The following is a 9245-nucleotide window of genomic DNA, read 5'->3' as shown; positions in this document are numbered from 1 at the left end:
ACAATGGAGTGTTACTCAGCCATTAAAAAGAATACAGTTGAATCAGTTCTAATGAGGTAGATGAAACTGGAGCCAATTATACAGAGTGAAGTAAGCCAGAAAGAAAAACACCAATACAGTATACTAATGCATATATATGGAATTTAGAAAGATGGTAACAGTAACCCTGTATACGAGACAGCAAAAGAGACACTGATGTACAGAACAGTCTTTTACTCTGTGGGAGAGGGCGAGGGTGGGATGATTTGTGAGAATGGCATTGAAACATGTATAATATATATGAAATGAGTCGCCAGTCCAGATTCGATGCACGGTACTGGATGCTTGAGGCTGGTGCACTGGGACGACCCAGAGGGATGGTAAGGGGAGGGAGGAGGGATGAGGGTTCAGGATGGGGAACACTATATACCTGTGGTGGATTCATGTTGATAAATGGCAAAACCAATACAATATTGTAAAGTTAAAAAAAAATAAAAAAAAAAAAAGAAAGAAAAATGGCAGTGAGTGTAATTTTGCCATTATAGACAAATTTGGTTTCTCAGGGTTCTGGAAATGCAAGGAACTAAATGCTTTCTTTGGGAGGAGGATGGTATTGTAGCAGTTAGCAGAAGCAACGGTATCGAGTAGACCATGAAGACACCAGGAAAAGAAAATCAATTGCCATATAATTTATGATATTTTTGCTACATCAGTGCCACAGTTCTAGGTGCTTATGTTGACAACTGGCAGGCTCTGATTTTTAGAACCAGGCAGGGCAGAAATTAAAAAATACAAGGAAAAAAGAGAGGGAAGGAGTAGCAAAGAGGCTTCTGTTTTAGAAAACAGAGTTTGCAAATATAATAGTATTGTTTGATAGTGTTACCAGTTTCTACAAAATGCTAAATTGTCCTCAAACCACTTTGATTTTTAAAATTGTTTTGGAAGAATAAAAGGTCTTTTTCATACTGAATCAATACCTGTGTTATGTTTCTTTTTCACAACTCAATTACATTTTGGTTTTCCCAGAAGAATTAGACAAAGACTAAATGTAAGGATAATTTTAATCATTTAGAAGCATTTCTACATGAACAGTTAAAAGACTGGAGATTAATTTCACTTTGAGTAAACCCTGAAATAACTCATGCTTGAGTAATTTGGGGGACATTCAGAGGTCCTCACACCAAAGTGGTCCACGAGGGCTGGATGCTTGTTTTTGAAGGCAATGTTTTTTGACACTTTTGTTAAATTCTTGGCAATTAAAACAGGACCTCTGAATAAAGGTTATATGGTCAAAGAAGATTGCTAAACAGTGTTTACTAGTAGAAAGCAGGTGGTACACAGAATTAGAGACTGCCCCTGAACTCTAATTCTAAGTCTTACCACGAATGTTAGATGACATTAGAGAGCTGCTGCTGCTGCTGCTAAGTCGCTTCAGTCGTGTCCGACTCTGTGCGACCCCATAGAAGGCATCCCACCAGGCTCCTCCTTCCCTGGGATTCTCCAGGCAAGAATACTGGAGTGGGTTGCCATTTCCTTCTCCAAGCACCTCTATATTTCCCTGGAATTGTGTCATAACTGCTAAAGAAATAACACCTCAAACCTTATCTCTTAGAGCAAGAGAACTAAATTGCAGATATTGTTTCAGGGGTCATTTGAATGGGTTGTTTAGTTTTTTATTTGATTTTCATTCAGTGCTTTGTTTATTGCATGTGTATTGAATATTATTTTCCAAAAAGATGAGCAGAACAGACAGAAAACATATAAATGAATAAGCAGGGCCTTATAGAATTTCCTGGAGAAGGCAATGGCACCCCACTCTGGTACTCTTGCCTGGAAAGTCCCATGGACAGAGAACTCTGGTGGGCTGCAGTCCATGGGGTCGCTAAGAGTCGAGCACGACTGGGCGACTTCCCTTACTTTTCACTTTCATGATTGGAGAAGGAAATGGCAACCCACTCCAGTATTCTTGCCTGGAGAATCCCAGGGACAGAGGAGTCTAGTGGGCTGCTGTCTATGGGGTCGCATGCAGTCGGACACTACTGAAGTGACTTAGCAGCAGCAGCAGCATAGAACTTCCAGAGAAATACCATGGGGAATACTGGAGCAGGGCAGTAGGCTATGTGAGTGAGCCCCAAAGAAGCAGAAGGCAGCTCTGCAAAAATCTGCAGGAAGATACCTCCAGGCTGAAGACCCGCAAAGGCAGGGGGTAGGGACATGCCTCCAGCTCCCCACAGTTCCCACCATCCCCTATTATTCCATACCCAGACTGCTCTGTTCATTTACATTAGTTGTCTGGCCTCACAGGCATTTCAATTTACAGTTTTGCAAGTTTACCCCTTCACCCAGTCAAAAATTAAGTCTTCTTTGTATGCATCCCTGCAGTCATTTCCCAAAGCCTCTGTAAAGGTAGGAAACCACTACCTACTTCCAGCAAAATAAACTGCTTCATCTGGTCCAGCTTGGGTTTTAAGCCAAGTCTTTCTTTGTTCCGAATTCGTCCCTCTTTAACTGCCATCCATTGTTCTTAGTTCTCTTTCATTGGATGTTTGTAGCCAGTCTTTCCTACATCTGAGCTAATCACATGAGCCAGTGCACCAAATACGCCTTGAATAATCTCCAGCATATTGCAAGTGTTCCATAGATGCTGGATTTTATTATTGCAAACATGCCCTTCACAGCAATAAACCTGTGAGACAGGCAGTAGTATTATTCTCAGTTTACTCATTAGAAAACAGGTTTAGAGATGTTAAGTGACATCCAAGGTCATATCACACAGAGGTCTCTTAGAGTCCAAAACCAGACTTTTAGGTGTTTTTGACTGTCTTCCAAGAGGGGGAAAAAAAAGTACTCCCTACAGACAGAAAACCATGAATGATAACATCCTTTTATTTTATTTTTGTTTTTTCAATGTTACGTTTTTAAAGTTTCAGTTTTTAATCAACTAAATAGAAAAGAAAATATTTATTGTAGAAGATGCTGTATAATATAGAAAAGCAAACAAAACAAAACAAAAGGTGTATTTCCTCATGATGTTATTTTCTCACTCAGCTCTGATTCAGTGCATTTCTTTTCTGAGCAGGCTTAGGTAATAAAAATAGTGCCTACAGACAACCTCTAAAAAAGCCTTGATATCAAAACTCCACAGATGACCTTTGTGTACACTTGATGTGTGAGCATTCATGTTGTAAAACTCATCTAACCCATGGCCTTCTAATTTTGACTGTTAAGGCAGGGTGTGATTTTTGACTCTGGGATCTAGAACATGCTTAGGTGAAGCAATTTTATTTTACTACATCTGATATGCTCTGATATTTTGTATTGTTATATATATATATTTATCTTAAATACAGGATACATACCACTAAATAATATTCACTAAAGGGTCATAGTCCTCAGGTAGAAAAACACCAGCCAAACCATTTCCTGGCCATCTTTGAGACTGTGCATCCTGGTTTAATACTTCAATTTGATGTGTGGTATTTGTCTTCTTAGATTATAAATTTTTGTGTTCTATTGCATGAGTGTCTTGAAAGAGACCAGTGTGAGATTTTTGAAACCAAAAGGTGTGACTTTCTACCTCCTTATTAAAAATAATTTCCTGTAACTTCATATTCACAATTCTGGAAGCTTCTATTCATTTCATAGGATGTTTGAATGGGGCTCTGAGAAATGCAAATACCCAGGCTTGAATGAATATAAACAAATATGCTGCTCATACCTGAGAATTGATCTTCTTTTTTCTTACTCATGTTATTATTTCTACAGTGTGATTCCATTGAAAGATACTTGCATTGGAGCTTTGAAAAATGCAGCTCTGAAGCCTATCCAAGCAGAAGACTATGTCTACATTATTGATGACTATCACTGAGTCCTGGATCCAGATTCTAAAGTGTTATGCCCTTGACTATAGCAGACAGTGACCAGATACCATGTAAGAGTCCTGTCAATCAGCTGCAGAATTTTTCAGTCAGTTTCCCAGGCATTCCTCTGAGTCAGGGCCACTGGGTAGAGTGATGCTAGGTCAACTGTGTAAAATCAACCTCTGTCACAGAGTCCTAATTTTTTATACTAAATTGGCTCAAACTTTCTGATCATTGTAGAGATCTCTTCAAAACATGAAACATACTTCTTAGAATTGTACATTCTCTTTAGACCTCATGAATCCTGTTTTCCATCAAGAATTCTCATTGGCAAGATAGAAAAAACACTTCTACCTCAGTTACCAAGGCTGTCAAGAATACCTGAAAACAACTTAGAATTAGGACATCTAATCTGGGACTTAGAGGACTTAACATGGAAGCATTTCATGATTGTCCCCCCCTCCTTTTTTTTAAAATAAAGTGACTCCAAATGTGATATTGCGTAGGGTCCTCAAGGTTTCAAATCATGGTGTGTACAGGTTTCTATTTATCCAATAGAAAAATGGAGGTGAATGTGATTTTTCCATTATAGACAAATTTGGTTTCTCAGGGTTCTGGAAATACAGGGCATTAAATGCTTTCTTTGGGAGGAGGATGGTATTTTAGCAGTTAGAAGAAGCAATGGTATTGAGTAGACTATGAAGGCACCAGAAGAAAATCAATAGCCATATAATTTATGATATTTTTGCTACCTCAGTGCCACAGTTCTAGGTACTTATATTGACAACTGGAAGGCTCTGATTTTTAGAATGAGTCAGGGCAGAAATAAATACAAGGAAAAAAGAGAAGGAGGGAGTAGCAAAAGAGGCTTTTTTTTTTTTTAGAAATTAGAGTTTGTAAATGTAATAGTATTGTTTGAGAGTGTTACCAGTTTCTACAAAATGCTAAATTGTCCTCAAACCACTTTGATTTTTAGAATTATTTTGGAAGGATAAAAATTTTAGAATTGTTTTGGAAGGATAAAAATTCTTTTTCATATTGAATCAATACCTGTGTTATATTTCTTTTTCACAACTTAATTAAATTTTGGTTTTCCCAGAAGAATTAGACAAAGGCTAAATGTAAGGATAATTTTAATCATTTAGAAGCATTTCTACATGAACAGTTAAAAGACTGGAGATTAATTTCACTTTGAGTAAACCCTGAAATAACTCATGCTTGAGTAATTTGGGGGACATTCAGAGCTACTCACACCAAAGTGGTCCATGAGGGCTGGATGCTTTTTTTAAAATATAAATTTATTTATTTTATTTTATTATTTTTTTTATAAATCTTTTTTTAAATTTTATTTTATTTTTAAACTTTACAATATTGTATTGGTTTTGCCAAATATCAAAATGAATCTGCCACAGGTATACATGTGTTCCCCATCCTGAACCCTCCTCCCTCCTCCCTCCCCATACCATCCCTCTGGGTCATCCCAGTGCACCAGCCCCAAGCATCCAGTATCGTGCATTGAATCTGGACTGGCGAATCGTTCCATACATGATATTATATGTATTTCAATGCCATTCCCCCAAATCACCCCACCCTCGCCCTCTCCCACAGAGTCCAAAAGACTGTTCTATACATCAGTGTCTCTTTTGCTATCTCGTACACAGGGTTATTGTTACCATCTTTCTAAATTCCATATACATGTGTTACTGTACTGTATTGGTGTTTTTCTTTCTGGCTTACTTCACTCTGTATAATGGGCTCCAGTTTCATCCACCTCATTAGAACTGATTCAAATGTATTCTTTTTTAATGGCTGAGTAATACTGCATTGTGTATATGTACCACAACTTTCTTATCCATTCATCTGCTGATGGACATCTGGGTTGCTTCCATGGCATGGCTATTATAAACAGTGCTGCGATGAACATTGGGGTACACGTGTCTCTTTCCCTTCTGGTTTCCTCAGTGTGTATGCCCAGCAGTGGGATTGCTGGATCATAAGGCAGTTCTATTTCCAGTTTTTTAAGGAATCTCCACACTGTTCTCCATAGTGGCTGTACTAGTTTGCATTCCCACCAACAGTGTAAGAGGGTTCCCTTTTCTCCACACCCTCTCCAGCATTTATTGCTTGTAGACTTTTGGATCACAGCCATTCTGAGTGGTGTGAAATGGTACCTCAGAGTGGTTTTGATTTGCATTTCTCTGATAATGAGTGATGTTGAGCAACTTTTCATGTGTTTGTTAGCCATCTGTATGTCTTCTTTGGAGAAATGTCTATTTAGTTCTTTGGCCCATTATTTATTTTAATTGGAGGCTAATTACTTCATAATATTGTAGTGGTTTTACCATACATTGACATGAATCTGCCACAGGTGCACATGTGGTCCCCATCCTGAACCCTCCTCACACCTTCCTCCCCATCCCATCCCTCTGGGTCATCCCAGCACCAGCCCCGAGCATCCTGTATCATGCATCGAATCTGCACTGGTGATTCATTTCACATAAGATAATATACATAGTTCAATGCCATTCTCACAAATAATCCCACCCTCACCCTCTCCCACAGAGTCCAAAAGACTGTTCTATACAACTGTGTCTGTTTTGCTTTCTCGCATATAGGATTATTTTTACCATCTTTCTAAATTCCATATATATGCATTCATGTACTGTATTGGTGTTTTTCTTTCTGGTTTACTTCACTCTGTATAATAGGCTCCAGTTTCATCCAACTCATTAGAACTGACTCAAATGTATTCTTTTTAATGGCTGAGTATTATTCCATCGTATATACGTACCACAGCTTTCTTATCCATTCATCTGCTGATGGTCATCTAGGTTGCTTCCCTGTCCTGGCTATTATAAACAGTGCTGGCATGAACAGTGGGGTACATGTGTCTCTTTCAATTCTGGTTTCTTCAGTGTGTATGCCCAGCAGTGGGATTGCTGATCATATCGCAATTTCCAGTTTTGTATTTCCAGTTTTTAAAGGAATCTTCACACTATTCTCCATAGTGGCTGTACTAGTTTGCATTCCCACCAACAGTGTAAGAGGGTTCCCTTTTCTCCACACCCTCTCCAGCATTTATTGCTTGTAGACTTTTGGATCACAGCCATTCTGATTGGTGTGAAATGGTACCTCATAGTGGTTTTGATTTGCATTTCTCTGATAATGAGTGATGTTGAGCATCTTTTCATGTGTTTGTTAGCCATATGTATGCCTTCTTTGGAGAAATGTCTGTTTAGTTCTTTGGCTCATTTTTTAATTAGGTCATTTATTTTTCTGGAATTGAGCTGTAGGAGTTGCTTGTATATGTTTGAGATTAATTCTTTGTCAGTTGCTTCATTTGCTATTATTTTCTCCCATTCTGAAAGCTGTCTTTTCACCTTGCTTATAGTTTCCTTTGCAGTGCAAAAGCTTTTAATTTTAATTAGGTCCCATTTGTTTATTTTTGCTTTTATTTCCAATACTCTGGGAGTGCATCATAGAGAATCCTGCTATGATTTATGTCAGAGAGTGTTTTGCCTAAGTTCTCCTCTAGGAGTTTTATATTTTCTGGTCTTATGTTTAGATCTTTAATCCATTTTGAGTTTATTTTTGTGTATGGTGTTAGAAAGTGTTCTAGTTTCATTCTTTTACAAGTGGTTGACCAGTGTTCCCAGCACCACTTATTAAAGAGATTATCTTTTCTCCATTGTATATTCTTACCTCCTTTGTCAAAGATAAGGTGTCCATAGGTGCGTGGATTTATCTCTGGGCTTTCTATTTTGTTCCATTGATCTATATTTCTGTCTTTGTGCCAGTATAATACTGTCTTGATGACTATAGCTTTGTAGTAGAGGCGGAAGTCAGGCAGGTTGATTCCTCCAGTTCCATTCTTCTTTATCAAGATGGCTTTGGCTTTTGAGGTTTTTTGTATTTCCATACAAATTGTGAAATTATTTGTTTTAGTTCTATGAAAGTACCATTGGTAGCTTGATAGGGATTGCATTGAATCTATAGATTGCTTTGGGTAGTATATTCATTTTCACTATATTGATTCTTCCAATCCATGAACATGGTATATTTTTCCATCTATTTGTGTCCTCTTTGATTTATTTCATCAGTGTTTTATAGTTTTCTATATGTAGGTCTTTTGTTTCTTTAGGTAGCTATATTCCTAAATATTTACTCTTTTCGTTGTAATGGTGAATGGAATTGTCTCCTTAATTTCTCTGTTTTATCATTGTTAGTGTATAGGAATGCAAGGGATTTATGTGTGTTGATTTTATATCCTGCAACTTTACTAGATTCCTTTATTAGCTCTAGTAATTTTCTGGTGGAGTCTTTAGGGTTTTCTACGTAGAGGATCATGTCATCTGCAAACAGTGAGAATTTTACTTCTTCTTTTCCAATTTGGATTCCTTTTATTTCTTTTTCTGCTCTGATTGCTCTGGCCAAAACTTCCAAACTATGTTAAATAGTAGTAGTGAGAGTGGGCACCCTTGTCTTGTTCCTAACTTTAGGGGAAATGCTTTCAATTTTTCACCATTGAGGATAATGTTTGCTGTGTGTTTGTCATATATAGCTTTTATTATGTTGAGGTATGTTCCTTCTATTCCTGCTTTCTGGAGGGTTTTTATCACAAAGGATGTTGAATTTTGTCAAAGGCTTTCTCTGCATCTATTGAGGTAATCATATGGTTTTTATCTTTCAATTTGTTATTGTGGTGTATTATGTTGATTCGTTTGTGGACATTGAAGAATCCTTGCATCCCTGGGGTAAAGCCCACTTGGTCATGATGTATGATCTTTTTAATATGTTGTTGGATTCTGTTTGCTAGAATTTTGTTAAGGATTTTTGCATCTATGTTCATCAGTAATATTGGCCTGTAGTTTTCTTTTTTTGTGGCATCTTTGTCTGGTTTTGGTATTAGGGTGATGGTGGCCTCATAGAATGAGTCTGGAAGTTTACCTTCCTCTGCAATTTTCTGGAAGAATTTGAGTAGGGTAGGTGTTAGCTCTTCTCTAAATTTTTGGTAGAATTCAGCTGTGAAGCCGTCTGGCCCTGGGTTTTTGTTTGCTGGAATATTTCTGATTACAGTTTCAATTTCCATGCTTGTGATGGGTCTGTTAAGATTTTCTATTTCTTCCTGGTTCAGTTTTGGAAAGTTGTACTTTTCTAAGAATTTGTTCATTTCTTCCAAGATGTCCATTTTATTGGCATATAGTTGCTGATAGTAGTCTCTTATGATCCTTTGTATTTCTGTGTTGTCTGTTGTGATCTCTCCATTTCCATTTCTAATTTTGCTGATTTGATTTTTCTCCCTTTGTTTCTTGATGCGTCTGGCTAATGGTTTGTCAACTTTATTTATCTTCTCAAGGAACCAGCTTTTGGCTTTGTTGATTTTTGCTATGGTTTCTTTTGCATTTA

The sequence above is a fragment of the Bos javanicus genome, chromosome 7, assembly GCF_032452875.1.
Source record: "Bos javanicus breed banteng chromosome 7, ARS-OSU_banteng_1.0, whole genome shotgun sequence".
NCBI classification, from domain to species: domain Eukaryota; kingdom Metazoa; phylum Chordata; class Mammalia; order Artiodactyla; family Bovidae; genus Bos; species Bos javanicus.
Note: the sequence above shows the minus strand (reverse complement) of the source record.